Source organism: Macrotis lagotis, chromosome 8 (assembly GCF_037893015.1).
Source record: "Macrotis lagotis isolate mMagLag1 chromosome 8, bilby.v1.9.chrom.fasta, whole genome shotgun sequence".
NCBI lineage: Eukaryota > Metazoa > Chordata > Mammalia > Peramelemorphia > Peramelidae > Macrotis > Macrotis lagotis.
In genome coordinates, this window is record NC_133665.1 from 146585360 (window position 1) to 146599469 (window position 14110).

General features: G+C 35.9%; 1 protein-coding gene across 3 annotated transcripts in view; it reads right to left on the bottom strand.

The window, feature by feature from the left end:
- Positions 1–14110, bottom strand: part of GRM7 (glutamate metabotropic receptor 7) — a 1085204-nt gene that overhangs the window by 509244 nt on the left and 561850 nt on the right. The window lies entirely within an intron of this gene.

Sequence of the window (14110 nt, forward strand, 5' to 3'; positions counted from 1 at the left end):
TAATATATATATATATATATATATATATATATATATATATAATATATATATATGGTAGTGGGGAGGTATGAATGGAGGGAGTTGTGATCAGCAATGGCAACAGTGGAAAAATATGGAAGTAGATTTTGTGATGGACTTATCATAAAGAATATGATCTACCATGACAGAGCTGGTGGTGTTGGAACACAGACTGAAACACATTTTTATTTATTTTTATTTTTTCTCTTTATTGCTCATGAGGGTCTATATTTTTTGGGGGGGAAGGGTATTATGCTTACTCTTAAACAAGAATATTTTAGTAATGTATAAAAATCATTTGTACAAAATTTAAAAAATAAATATATCAAAGAGTTAAAAAAGAAAAAGAAGCATTCCTTGGTAGAGGCATCTTGTATGTTCATTGTTGGCCACAATTTGCTAACTCTAAAAGACTTTTTAAAAATAAAAACAATACAATAAAATTATAGGATATTTAAACCATATGCATATTTTAAACTATTTTTCCAGTATGTTATGTATCTTTTGAATTGTAACAATAATAACTATAGTAAAACAGGAATATTATGAAAAAAAGAATCAGGAAAAACTTCTTCTAAAGGTGACAGTTTTAGGTAGGACTTAAGTTAAGTCTGGAATTGGAGATAGTAGTGAGTGAGACTATAGCTGAGTGAAGCCTCCCTTATACTTTCAAAGATTCTTCCTTTTTCCCAAAGCCAGGAAGAGTTGCAAGGTTTCTACTTCCCCAAGGTCAGGTGCTAGCAAAGATTATATAACACTGTGCTGATTGATTCCATATATGGAAGGATACAGAATTATCTCTCTCTGATAGGGTAAAAGGAATCATCACCCTTTGATAGAATAAAACTGAATCTGAATAATTATGCAAATAGGTCTTAAAATTTTGCACTAATTGGCTAGATACTGATAAAAAGATGGTGAGCCCAGCTATCTAGCCAATAGGCAGGTGGCTAGAGAGTTGGGACTGCATCAGGCACTAGGATAAAAAGGCCTTTCACACTGCCTACTTTGCATTCCTCCTAGAGTGGTATCTCATTATAGAGGTTGTGCCCCCTTCCTGAAGAGCAAATAACCTTCTTTTATTCTCTGCTCTTTTTAAGAAGAACCAATGCTATAATAAAGGGTTCTGATCCTGCACAGGAGGAAAGTATAAAAGATAAGGAGGGGAAAAATGAAGAAGATAGGGTAAAACTAAATCAATTGAACAAATGAAGGGGTTTCTTTGGCAAGAAGAAAGGCAACCTCTTAATGTGAAACTGAGATGAAAGAAGAGATAATCACATCTGCATGATGCCAGAAGAAGAGGAAAAAGAGGAAAGGATCTCTCACTTAAAGGCTTCTTTTTTCCCAATAAAATATGACAAGGTAGGAAGAGCCATGAGAGGTTTGAGGAGGCATGAAAGGGGTTGAAGCCAGAACTATAGAGACTGGTTGAGTGAATTATTTGGTAAAGTTAAAAAACAAACAAAAATCTTTCTAGCATCAATGAAAACCTAATCAAAGTCATTCACCATAAATACATAGCAGATTCAGTCAGCATGATTTTGTACTTTTCTCCAACTTTTTTTTTTTTCAGAAGCACTTGAGTAGGGAAGAAAACAGCAAATTATCATGCAAAGTTATGGCTTGGTAGACTAGTGTAGAGATAGAATAGAGGGCATGCAATACAAGAGGACACTGAACATTTGGACTAATTCATCAAGGGATCAAGATGAATAAGGGAGGAGAGTATACCAATGAAAGGAGTTTCCCATTCTCTACCTTTCTTTTCTGCCTCCTTTTATGAGCTGTTTCTCCCTTTAAAAGGTAAGCCCCTTGAAGGCAGGCATGTTCTTTTTTTTTAATTATGTACACAGTGCTTGGAATCAAACAAATGCTTAACAAATGTTTATTACATTATTGAATTAATCACTGAGGAAAGAGTTATCACAGTCCATAGGATTTGGCTTCAGGGTGAAGTGCCTTAGACAGCTGAGTTGATTAGATATCCTGGGAGCTGAAGTAATGTTCCTTCCCTTTCCCTAAAATGCAACTACAAAGGAGATGTGATGTGATGACATTTTTCATGTTTTCTAGAGTAGAGAAGTCTGTTACTAGATGAAATTTTGTTGTTGTTCAGACATTTCACTCCTATCCATCTCTACATGCCCCTATTGGGGATTTTCTTGGGGAAGATGCTTGATGATTTATCCAGGATCAACACAGTTAATTACATAGAAAGCCTGAGGCAAGGCCCTTTGATTTGAACTCAGATCTCCTGACTCTAGGTTTAGTGTTCTATCCACTAATTCACCTACCTAATAACTGCCTCTATTTTCCTTTGGGGGTCAGAATTAACATCTGAAAGATGATAAAAAAGAGAAAAAATAAATAATTCATTTCGATATAAGGAAGAAATTCTTAATAATTACACCTATTTATTATTTAAAATTGCCATTTTGAAACTCCCCAATGAAAGTAATCAAAGAGAAACTAGATAAGCATATGACCAGGGTAAAGTAGAAGTGATCTTTGCATGGGGTAGAAAACTGGATTAAATAAACTTTGATCTTCAAGTCTAAGTCTCTATCAGAGATGATCTATGGTCTAGTCAGAGAGACAGAGCAAGAGAGAGAGAGTTCACTTTTTTACTTCTTAAAACTAAAATGCAATTTTCACTCACCTTTCATAAAATTCTAATATTGTCAATTCATGTAGTACACTAAAACATTTCTTATTTGAAGCTGACTGAAGTCGCTATGATTTAATTTCCTGAGAAAATATTTTTCATCTTATTTTGATGGTAAAATTTTGGAGTATTATCTTAGTTATTAATGAAAGATTTTCTTTTATTTGTTTAGCCTCAGGGTATAAAAGTAAGAATTAAAATTACCTACAAAAATGTATCCGTGAAAGAGTTTCCATTTAAAGACAACTCAAAAGAGAAAAGGAGCTTGTCCTAAGGATTTTTTTGGGGGGGAGTTCTTTAAAGTTCATCAGATGTCTCACTTCCATGCTAATACTCAACAGAGTCTTACATTTTAGTTGTAATGTGACTATAAAAGGAACATTGCACTCACCTCACCTCAAGATAATGTTGGATAAATTTCTGAATGTAAAAAGTTTCACTTTTTTTTGTCTATTTCATGAAATCACCAAAATAAGTATAAATACCTTATTTTGTTTTCCTACAGTTTCATGAAAGGATTATCTAGAAAATAAGGTCCAGCAGGCTCATTTCCCTCCAGGAATTACTATTAAAATGCTTAAATATATACATATATATATATATATATATATATTTAAAAGCTCAAAAAACATTGGGAAAATTAGAATTACATTCAATAAGATAAAGCTTAATTAAAATATGGCTCAAAGTAGAATTTAACTTTTATTCTAATATAGTATGGAAATCTACTTAATATGTGTTTTACCAGGTTAAGATTCCACTGCTTTCAATAGCATAATGCTTTTGTTTGCATATCATTACTTTCCAATAATGCAAAAAGATTCATTTGAGAGGTTCCCTAGATGATTTAAGTATGTGTAGATATAGGTACATGATATCCTAGAAAAAAAACACTGAAACACAAGTCAGTTGTAATGGGGTTAAGAGTAAATGACACACACATTTAGGGGATGGGTTAGTAAAAGGGGGCTATGCTTTTATCTCAATATAAATAATGTCACCCTTTGGTGAGCAGAGAAAATGGAAATGAGAAAGAGAGCAGAATAGCACTATACTTCATAGAGAAGCATCAAAATTAGATGCAGATATACAATTCTTAAGAGCAAAAATGTGTAAGGGATAATGCAAATATATAAAAAAAGAAAACAATGAAATTACCTTGAAAAACTTCATATATTAAGTATATTTTTCTCTATTAAATTTAGTGTTTCACATTTCTTCATCATTTTTTTTAGACATTTGATGAATTTCACACCAAAAAGACTGTAAATATTGCATTTACACTGTTTATGTGTTCTAGAAATTAAAGATTTTTTTAAGGGAACAAATTATATATGTGTGTCTGTGTATATGTGTATGTATGCATGTGTGTGTGTGTTTAGGTTTGTATGTATATTTAAACTCTATAATCACATTAGTTTCCTTCTTCTTCTAAACAAAATTAAAACAATGCTGTTTCAAGGTTTTTTTCCCCCTTTTCATTTCCTTTGTGAACAAGTATCAGTCATTCATCCATTTCTGTCTTTTGTTGAACTCTGTCATGTGGCATCTTGCAGTGAACAAGGCAGTGACTGTGGAGAGCCATCTAGGTCAGGGTGATAGATTACTTGATAACTCATTGATAATGATATTTCTCTCACATATAGGCTTAGAATTATTCTACTGATTCCTAAAGGACAGAGCAAGGATAAGAAGGTGGAAGTTATGGGAACAAATCTGATTCTAATAAGTGGAGGAAAGTGGGGTCATGACTTCTTTATTTAAATTTTATTTATTTATTTTTAATTTTACAATTTTCCCCCTAATCTCACTTCCCTTTCCCCAACCCCAGCCCCACAGCAAGTAGTCTGTTAGTCTTTACATTGTTCCCATGGTATATACATTGATCTAAGTTGAATGTGATGAGAGAAAAATCATATCCTTAAGAGGGAAAAATAAAGTATAAGAGATAGCAAAATTACATAATAAGTTAACTTTTTTAAAAAAAGATCCATGGCAGATACCCCAAAATTGTGCCTGACTGTTGAACCGAGGTTATGAGTGAGTCCACTGAGGTTGAGCATCACCTTCATGTTGCTGCTAGAGTGTACAATGTTCTTCTGGTTCAGCTCATCTCACTTAACATCAGTTCATGAAAATCCTTCCAGGCTTCCCTGAATTCCCATCCCTCCTGGTTTCTAAAAGAACAATAGTGTTCCATAATGTACATATACCATAGTTTATTAAGGACTTCCCCAACTGATGGACATTCACTTTAATGTCTTCCATAAGTATGAGGCTTCTGTGACATTCACCAGATTTCATTTTGTTTTAAATATTACTTTATTTCAGTGAACAAAAATCCATTTACTCTCCTTCCCACCCTTCTCGCATTGAAGAATAAAAAGAAAAGAGAAAGAAAAAAATCTTTTATAGCAAACATATATAGTGGCATTGGCCACTGTTGACGCTATTCCACTTTGGTTGAGTCCAGCATCTCTCAAGAAGTGGGTAGCATGCTTCATCATGCATCCTCTAGACATATGGTTGCCATTATATGGATCAGAGATCTTAATTATTTCAAAGTATTTTTATCCATTGCTAATTATATAGAAATTGCTTTGGGGAAGGAGAAAATAATAGACATTTATATAGTGCCTTTATATTCCAGGGACTGCTAAGTGCCTTACAAACATTATTCCAATTGATCCTTACAACATCTCTGGGAGGTAGGTATTGTCATTATTCCCATTTTACAATTGAGGAAACTAAGGCAAAAAGGTTTTAAAAAACAAGGAGATTTAAATTGACAGTCTTCTTCAGTTCTATGCAACTTTGGCTTCCTTCAATATTAATTAATTAATTAATTGATCAAAAATCATTTTTAGGCACAAATACAAAACTAATAGGTCTTCTACACTCAGGAAGCTTACATTCTCTTATTTAGTGCTTAGATTTGTGCCTTTTATATAGTTGGTGATCAATACATAGTGGTTCAATAAGATTTCTCCTTCTCAAGGAAAAATGATAGAAAAATTAGTAGAGATCACAGACACATACCCTCTCCAAAACAAAACAAAACACAAATATACCCCCCATACCCCCCACACAAACACATATACAAGAGTATGTTTGGAATAGCTAGAAAATGTAGTAATAAAATATGCAATAATTGTAGCTTTTTTATAGCCACCATGCTTTATGTTTTTACATTTAAGTATATCTTTTTTTTTGAAATGCCTAGAAACAACAGAATGTAGAGAGTTGCCTTTAATAAATTCAAAGAGGAAAGTCATTAATCTCTTATCTCCAAGTCCAGGAAATTAGATGCTAGTTTACACAATACTAGAGTCCTTCTATTTGCTTTCCTTTATATCTAGGTTGATAGAATCATAAATTTTCGAGTCATAAGATTCATTTGAGGTCAACTCTCTCATATCATAGATGAGAAAACAGAAACATAGAGGTTAAGTGACTTGCCCAGGAGCACACAATTAGTACAAAACTCTTCTTGATTTCATCACCAGAGGGAATCAATGGTCAGGGTTGAAAGTTTGAGATAGCTTGTTATTTGAAAAACATTTACTGATTTCCTAATAAGTGTAAAACAGAGGACACTGAAATCCAATTCACATGTATGTCAAGGTATCACCTCCCTGATGTCATCCTTTTCTTCAAGAGGGAAGGACAAACATCAAACAGAGGGAGTGACAGAGGATGCAGAGAGATAGGAAAAATCTTGTTACAACTAGAAAGTCTTGGTCCATATAACAACAAATATCCATTTAAATACAAGTATGTTGACTATGTCTCTCTTATTGTTGTATATGGTATCTTATAGCCATAACTTAAGGAGGAAGCTTCAAATATAGATATCACCACTAGTAATTGTTTCAGAAAGTTATCTGACTGCACCTAGCATGGTTTTCATTCATTCAATATTGACTCTTTTGGTGCTGATTTTTTTCCCTTTTGTCCCAGTGCTGAATATTTTGCTCCAAATTTGGGCCAACCTACAAATTTCACAAGGGATCAATTAGAGCTGCAGTTTATTTCAGTTTTTTCCTATTTATAAATGGACTTAAAACAACTAAATAACAATCAAAATTTTCAGAGAACAGGTATTTTTTTCAATATATAACATCCTTCCACACTAAGTTCATGCCATGGGCAAAGCTCTGTGGCAGGACTATAGAAAATCCAAAGATACCTGAGATATAATTCCTGTCTTCAGAGAAATTAATGGGGACTCAAATTAGAGTTTTACATTGTTTTCCCCCAAAATGGTAGCAAATTGAAAGAGAAAATTATTAGGGTTCTCATACCTAGACTGGGCAAGGTTAGTACTGGATTTTATAGATGGACATGATAAGTATCAACCTTTATTCCTCTTGCTTATCAGTATCTCTACACTTGTGAGCTGATCCAACCTTTCTGGAGAGCAATATGGAACTAGGCCCAAAGAGCAATAAAACTGTTCACACCCTTTGATCCAGCAATTCCAATTCTAGGTCTATATCTAGAAGAAATCATACAAATTGGGAAAAGTTGTACATGTTCCAAAATATTCATAGTAGTTCTTTTTGTAGTGGCAAAGAATTGGAAATTGAGGGGATGCCTGCCAATTGGGGAATGGTTAAATAATTTATGGTACATGAATACTATGGAATATTATTGTTCTATAAGAAACAATAAATGGTAGAAGTCTAGAGAAGAATGGAATGACTTATAGGATCCAATGCTGAGTGAAGGGAGCAGAAGCAAGAAAACAATGTCCACATTAACAACAACATTGTAAGACAATCAACCTTGATGGATGTACCTGCTGTTAGCAATTCCTAGAGCTAAAGCAACCCTATTAGACTGACTATGGACAATGCTATCCCCATTTAGAGGAAGCAAAACATAACAAAATAAAACCAAAAATCCCTTCAGAATCTGATGAACACTACATTTACTTTTTTGGAAAAAATCTCATGTATGTCTTTCCCTTAATCCTACTTCTTCATACTGAAAATCTAATTTGTAAAAATGTTTAACACAGATGTGTATGTACTGTATTAACCTGGCTGTTCACCACTGAAGGAAGGGAGGTGGGAAGGGAGGATGGAAGGAAGTTTTGTAACTTAAAAATATACATATGCATATAGATGAATTTTGAAAAAATTTCATAAAATATATTTGGAAAACTAAAATATCAATTAAAATATCTCTATACTATCAATTTCAATGTCCTATTTTCAATTCTGCTTTCAATACATCTTTTATTTGTCATCCATCTCTCCTCTGATACTACCAACTCCCTTGTCTAGGCAATTATCCTCTCTCAGCCCTGGACTATTGTCGACCTCTCAAGTCTCTTCCTTCTTCCATCTTCCATTTAAGTTGCTAAAGTCACCTACCTAAAAATGCAAGTCTGATCTTGTCACAGTCTTTCTCAAACACCAGTTAGTCTCATTCCCTCTAAGATCAAACATCAAATCTTTTCTCTTTTTTAAAGCCTCTCATACTTTACTACCCCTTCGACTTTTTGAACTTTTGCACTTTGCTCCATATACTCTATGATATAGTGATGTTGGCCTTCTGTCTTGTTTCTCAAAAAAGACACTCTACTTACCTATTTCCTTACTTTGCATGAAATGTCTCCCAAGTCTGGGATGCTCTCTTCCTTACCTCTTCTTCCTCCAGTCCTCCTTCACATCTAAGCTAAAATCCTGTCTTGTACCAATAGCCTTTCCTGGTCCTCCTTAATCTTACTGCCTTCCCTCTGAGGTTACCTCCAATTTAGCACCTATATAAACACACACATAAGTGTGTATGTATATATATAAACATTCAAATATGCATGTATATATTTTTTGCATGTTTTTGCCCCGTTAGAATATGAATTATTTGAGTACAATGACTACTTTTGTTTTTCTTTGTATCTCCAGCACTTAGCAGAGTTCCTTAGTCGCCCTGCAAAAACCAAAAAGAAGAAGAAAAAAAAAGACCCAAAATAAAATAAAATAGTAATAATAGTAGGGTGGCTGGGTGGCAGACAGAGCATTGGCCCTTGAGCCAGGAGCACCTGGGTCTGAATCCGGCCCCAGACACCCAATGATCACCCTGCTATGTGGCCCCAGGCAGGCCACCCAGCCCCACTTGCCCTGCACCCTCCCCCAAATAATAATAACAAAAAATGTGTTTCAGTCTTTGTTCCAACACCATCAACTCTGTCGTGAGTGGATCACATTCTTTATGATAAGTCCATCACAAAAGTTACTTCCATATTTTTCCAACATTGCCATTGCTGATCACAACTCCCTCCTTTCTTATTTCTCCACTACCATGTACTATATTTCCTCTGTCCTTTCACTCCTACTCTGCTGTAGGGTTGCTGAGTGGCACAGCAGACAGATCCCTGGTCCTGGGGCCAAGAAGCCCTGAGCCCCCATACCACCCCTTAGGCCCAGAATCCACCTGGCCCTATAGTCCTGGGCAGGCCATCCAATCCCAGCCCCTTGCAAGAAGTAAATAAAGAAAATGTGTTATATCTAACCACTGTCCCCCCATGGTCTATCCTCTCCTCCTTTATTCACATCCCCACCCCTTCCCCCTGCTCCCCCCTCCTTCTTACTCCAGTTGTCTATACCCCATTGAGTATATCTGCTGTTTCCTCTCCTAGCCATCTCTGATGAGAGCAAAGGTTCCCTCATTCCCCCTTGCCTCCCCCCTTCCATATCATTGCAATAGCTCATTGTAATAAAAAAAATTTTATTATGTGAAATAGCTTGGACTATTCCCCCTCTCCTTTTTCTTTCTCCCATTCCATTTCCCTTTTTTTTTCTTATTGACTCCATTATCACACCATATTTTATCTTCGAATTCAGCTTTCTCCTGTGCTTCAACTATAAAAGCTCCCTCTACCTGCTCTATTAACTGAGATGGTTCATATGAATATTATCAGTATCATTTTTCTATACATGCAGTTCATCCTCATTAAGTCCCTCATATTTCCCCCCCTCTCCTCCAATCTCCATGCTTCACCTGAGTCCTGTATCTGAAGATCAAACCTTCTGTTCAGCTCTGGCCATTCCAAAAGGAACCTTTGACATTCCCCTGGTTTACTGAAAGTCCATCTTTTTCCCTGGAAGAGGACATTCAGCCTTGCTGGGTAGTTCATTCTTGGTTGCATTCTAAGCTCTTTTGCCTTCCGGTATATTGTATTCCAAGCCCTACAAGCTTCTAATGTAGCTGCTGTTAAGTCCTGTGTGATCCTGACTGTAGCTCCACGATATTTGAACTGTGTCCTTCTGTCTGCTTGTAATATTTTCTCTTTCACTTGGGAGTTCTGGAACTTGGCTATAATATTCCTGGGGGTTGGTTTTTTGGGATCTCTTTCTCGGGAGGATCCGTGGATTCTCTCCATTTCTATTTTGCCCTCTGCTTCTAGAATATCAGGGCAATTTTCCTGTAGTAATTCTTTGAAAATGATGTCAAGACTCTTTTCCTGATCATGACTTTCAGGTATTCCAATAATTTTCAAATCATCTTTCCTAAGTCTGTTTTCCATATCAGTTGTTTTTTTCAATGAGATATTTCATATTTTCTTCTAATTTTTCATTTTTTTGGTTTTGAAGTATTGATTCCTGATTTCTGGTAAATTCATCAATCTCCCTGAATTCTATTCTTTGTCTGAAGGATTTATTCTCCTCAGAGAGTTTTCTTCTCTCTTTTTCCATCTGGCCAATTTTGCTTTTTAAAGCATTCTTTTCCTCAATAACTTTTTGAACTGTTTTATCCATTTGACCTAAGCTGTTTTTTAGCATGCTATTTTCTTCAGCATTTTTTTTTTTTGGATTTCCTTGACTAAGCTGACTTCATTTTCATGTTTTTCCTGCATCTCTCCCCTTTCTTTTCCCAGTTTTTCTTCTAACTCCCTCATTTTATTTTCAAAGTCTTTTTTGAGCTCTGTCATAGCCTGAGCCCAATTTCTGTTTTTCTTGGAGTCTTTAGATGCAGGAGCTTGTGCTTCCTCATCTTCAGACTGAGTATTTTGATCCTTCTTGGGCTCATTTGCAAAATATTTCTCAATGGTCTTCCTCTTGTTTCTTTGTTTGTTCATTTTCCCAGCCTAAGCCTGTTTTTTTGGGTGCTTCCTCAGCTTTTGGGACACTCCCACAAGGGTCTCTGTGTTAGGTTCTGTCCTCCCTCCTGGTCTGTGAATGACCATAAGCGGCCTCCTCTGCCACGGGGCTGAGGTAGGGGGGGCCCTGCTGTTCTATGGGGGGGCCTAGACTGCGATCAGGATCTGAATGTGGTCAGAGCCCCAGACTCCTGTTCCAGGGGCAGAGGACAGAGCTGTGCAGTCTCTCTCTTCACTCCCCTCCCTCAGCTCAATGGGCTCATGCCTGGGGGGCTCTTGCTTAAGGGCTCCACCTGCTTCTGTTTCCGGGTCTAGGCTGCAGAAAGACCAAGCTGCTGGCTGTGTGCCCTGAGGGCTGGGCTCCATGTGCTTGCTCTGGCAGAGGTCCCTTGCTGTTCCCCCACTTTGTGCCAGTGCTCCCGGGGGTGCAGCTCAGGAGACTCCCCGCTGCTGTGAGCCTCGGCTCCCAACTCCCTGGGGCTGCCTCCGGGAAGCTGAAGTTCTTTGGCTCTGGCGGGCCACCCCTCTGGTGGGCCGCCCCTCTGGCCCGGGGAGCAGAGCCTTTCTGCTCTTTTCCAGGTTACCTTGAGTAGGAGAACTGCCTCACTGGGTCCCTGTGTGGGTTCTGTCTCTTGAAAGTTTAGTTTAGAGTCCTTAGTTTATGAGTTTTTATCAGAGAGCTCCTAAGACTGGATCCCTTCATGTCACCATCTTGGCTCTGCCCCCCAGTGTCTTTCATTGTTATAAGGTCTACTACAAGGAGGATCAAAAATATATTTTTCAGAGGGTCTATTTATGGTTATAATATCATAGATCTAGAATGAGAAGGGACATAGGAGGCAATTTAGACAGGAGATACAGAAAATTGCTTCAGAGTTAGTATTTGCTCATTGATGATGTAGGAAACCATTTTGGGAGCCATCAATGCATTGGCATACAAGAAATTCAATATTTATAGTGAAAGTATATACCAGTAATGAAAAGCAAAAATCCAAAACCCTAGTGCACTTAGAAATAATGAGATTAGCTTCTTATTAGTTATCATTTTGGTTTTGTTTTTCCCTCTACAAAGCTAGAAAGTTTAAAAATGGAGGTTTCAAAGAAAATTCATAAAATACTTCCTCAAGCAATCTGTTCATTGTAGATTGATCCCTTAAGTAATTTAATTTGGTGTAGCCAATTCTATACATGTAAACTTCAACTCTGGATCAGTTCAAATTTATCTTTCTTTTATCTAGTAGACCATTGTTACAATGCAACTAAAAGGGAAAGAAAAGTTTGAAATAACAAAGAAAAACTTTAGTAATCAACAATGCTTCCCCATGCAGAAGACTAACAGAAGAAAACAATAGAGTCCAGGAAATTCACCATAATTCCTGTGGTGTCTCAGTTTAGACCTGTTCCAGTTATATGCTGCTAGATTCACTCAATGAATTGAACTGAAATTCAAGGGGAAAAATATCTTCAAATAGTAGATGACTTAGAATCAGTCTCCATTTAATTGCCTCCCTGCTCTGTCCTTCCCTTCTCTACCTTCTGCTCCATGAAGAGAAAATCCCTCATGTGAAGAAACTTACCTGTTTCTATTGAACCAATCCCTTTAATTTTTAGAGAGTTCTATTTGTACAGATATTCCCCCCAACATCAAGCCTAAATTTCCCTCTTTGAATCTTCTTCCCTTTAGTCATAGTCCTAACTTCTAAAACCAAAGTGATTAAGTTTAATCTCTTTTCCACATGAGGAGAAAAGTAATCATGATATTAAGACTATTTCCCCTCTCTTCTGCAGATTAAATATTCTCAATTCCTTCAACTGATGTAGATATTTTCTTCATGTTTCTCTCCTCCATTGTACCTAATCCATAATATTTTAGATTGTTGGTCACTAATTTTCATCGGGCTGGGGGAGTATAGGGGGTTGACCTCAGACTCCCTTGCGTTCATGAATTAAGAAACACTCATTGTTTCCTGAAAATCATCTGCTGAATGCAGCATAGAAGCACATGGAGGAGGAAGACTATCAGACAGATTGCACTTTGGGCACAGTTTTGACATGATTATACTTATGCAGTGAAATTAGATTGACTCTCTTTCATACTTCTTCATGCATTTGTTACAACTGCTATGGCTTGGACATTTTGAAGAAGTTAATGAAACAAATTGGACTAATATGTGATTTCAAAAAGAATGGCCAATAAAACATTGCAATTTATATTGAAGTGCCCATGGAGTGAGACCAAGTTCCAGAATACTCTAGCACAATAAGGTCATATTTCTTTCTTGACAGATCCTATACTCTGTCAAATAACCTCTTCCCTGGGAACAAGTAGCCAATTTGCTAAAAAATTGACTCTAATCATCAGTCAAAAAAAAAGATAGAACATCAAAAAAGAGAGGTATTTAAATCATTCCTGGATGAAAACAAGAAAAATGAATGCATCAATGAATCAGGGAATGAATCAATGAATCAATGAAATGCCATACCTAAATGGAATATTTAAGAATAAATTAAAATGGAGTTATTTTATAAAGATGTAGACAAAATACACTATAAACAATATATCTACTATTGCTGTATATACTATTATATACCTACATACATAGACTTATTCATTCTACATTGTGATTTTCCCCCAATCATAATTTTGATATATTGTGGGTTGGCATGAGAAATTAAATGGGAATTCTGGGGAGTTTTGCATAAGCTGCAGATAACATGCGAAGACCAACAAATAACAAAGAAAAGCTTTTGAAACTGAGGAATGCATAAAGTGTATGCATATTATTGTATATAATAACCTATGACCAATATTTAGCCCAAATTTTGCAATAATACAATGTAAATACTACATAAAGGAAAAAGAAAAAAATCAGACTTCTTCTCTGGTACAAAGGAAAGGCCAAAAATTTTTACATAGATTTTCCAGATTACAGGGAGCACCATTCCCCTAACTCCAGTGATATAATAATATATAATGATATTAAAAATATGTTATATAAATATATCATAAAATATTATTTAATAACATTATATGAATCCAAGAAAGTGGCTAGAAAGTATAATAGAGCACAAATTCAAAAGCAGGATATACTAGGCTGAAGAGGTAAAGTGACTGTAATAAAAGTCAGAACAAGACAGGGCTACCTGACTAAAATTATACTTTATATAATCATTTCACTTACTGTTTTTACCAACTGGAAGTGAGGCCCACACAGTAGAAGTCAACCTCATTAAAATAAACATGCATATTAATGTATTTGCAATTGTTTAGGTCTTTGCAAAGCAACAATAGTAAATGACTTGCCCAAGATCACAGT